This window comes from Callithrix jacchus, chromosome 1, assembly GCF_049354715.1.
Source record: "Callithrix jacchus isolate 240 chromosome 1, calJac240_pri, whole genome shotgun sequence".
Classification (NCBI taxonomy): domain Eukaryota; kingdom Metazoa; phylum Chordata; class Mammalia; order Primates; family Cebidae; genus Callithrix; species Callithrix jacchus.
Window position 1 is genome coordinate 53905071 of NC_133502.1, and position 1909 is coordinate 53906979.

The 1909-nt window shown below is 34.8% G+C and overlaps 1 non-coding gene across 1 annotated transcript; it reads right to left on the reverse strand.

Annotated features, from left to right (window-relative positions):
* Positions 1–256: 256 nt before the first annotated feature.
* Positions 257–358, reverse strand: LOC118148215 (U6 spliceosomal RNA). The gene has a single exon (XR_004734992.1). It is a non-coding gene; the product is annotated as a U6 spliceosomal RNA (small nuclear RNA).
* Positions 359–1909: the final 1551 nt, after the last annotated feature.

Consider the following 1909-nt stretch of genomic DNA (forward strand, 5'->3'; position numbering starts at 1 on the left):
TAATGTTTAAATTTTTAATCCATCTGGAGTTTATTTTTGTATAAAGTGTAAGGAAGGGGTCCTCTTTCAGCTTTCTGCACATGGCTAGTCAGTTTTCCTACCACCATTTATTAAACAGGGAATCCTTTCCCCATTGCTTGTTTTTGTCAGGTTTGTCAAAGATCAGATGGTTTTAGATGTGTGGCATTATTTCAGAGGCCCCTATTCTGTTCCGTTGGTCTATATCTCTGTTTTGGGACCAGTACCATGATGCTTAAAAAATATGGAACACTTCACGAATTTGAGTGTCATTCTTGAGCAGGAGCCATACTAATCTTTCTATATCATTCCAATTTTAGCATATGTGCTGCCAAAGCAAGCATGACAATTATCTTTCAAACAGAAGTAATGTGAATAAGAACGTTGATAGAAATAATGCAAGGAAAATGAAGGACTCAATGAATAACTATAACTCTAGAATAAATATCTGAGGATATTGATAGAGGAGGAAAACACTTCCAGAATACTAGAATAAAATCTCTTAAAACTCAGCTTTAATAAAAGCAACAATAGGCAATTCCACAATTATATAACAATAACACTGAAAAGAAAGTCAAGAACTTTTTCATAATTTTGGAAATCAAAGGATCCAGCAATTTGAAGAATATTTACATAAGATAAATGGCTAAATCTAAGTAACAAGAGCAGGCTTTATAGCATTTTGATTTGTCTTAATCTCATTTCTCTCTGCTAGCTCCCTTGTAGACCTGAATACCTACAGCCTAATAAGTGCAGTAGCTGTGAAAACCTGGCACCTAGGAGCCACTGGAAGAGGCAAAAAGGTTCTGGCCTTCTATAAAACTCAGATCACCAGAGAATCAACACTATTTGGTTTGCTTAGCAGCTTGCTAAAAACCTTCATTCGTAGGGCTTGTCTTTATTTGATGTGAATCAAAACTTGCTCTATGTGAACAGCCTTATTACCAGAGTGCTTATTAAAAATAGTCAGAGACAGTTCTTTCATATTTTAGCTCCCTAAGCTGCTATTATCAATTATACCTAACAACAGGCTGACCAAAAAAATTAAAAAAAGAAAGAAATGAGATGTCCATCGTGGGTTTTATAAACCTCAAATGTATTTCTGGGAATCTGAATAACATTAGAGACCTGCGTATATCATTAAGCATACCAACATTAGCATATTGAGAGGCCCATGGAAGTGTCAGAAAGACTATTTGGATACAAAATGGTCAAGTACTTCTCACATTTGGTGAAAAACATTAATCTAAATATCCAAGACATGGAACAAACTCAAAGAAATGCAAAGACACATCATAAAAATGTTGAAAAATAAAGGCAAAAATCTTGAAAGCAGCAAGAAAAATACAACTCATCATGTACAAGTGAATCCCAATAAGAATAACAGCTAATCTTTTCATTAGAATCACTGGGAGACAGAAGGAAATAGAATAGTCTGTCAGCGTTCTTCAGAGAATCAGAATGTTCATATACTTAAAAAAATGTATTACAAGTTATTATTTATGTAGATTATACAGGTTTATTATATAGATGTAACTTGTGTGATTATGAAAGATGAAAACTTTAAAATTTACAGCGTGGGCTTGAAGCCTAGAAACCCAGGAATGCTGATGGAGCCAAATCCAAAGGCAGTCTGCTGGAGACTTTCTCTCTTGCTGGAGGAGTCTGGTCTTTTTGTCATTTTCAAGACTTCAACTGATTGCATGAGGCCCATTTACATTATACAGGGCAATCTGCTTTGCCCAGATTTTATTGTTTTAAATGTTTATCTCATCTCAAACACTCTCCAACATGACACATAAAATTAAGAATCACAAGTCCACCTCTTGTCAACTTGGCACCCATATGCCTCTTTTTAAGCAGTAATTGATCTCTAAAATAACAGCAGTAA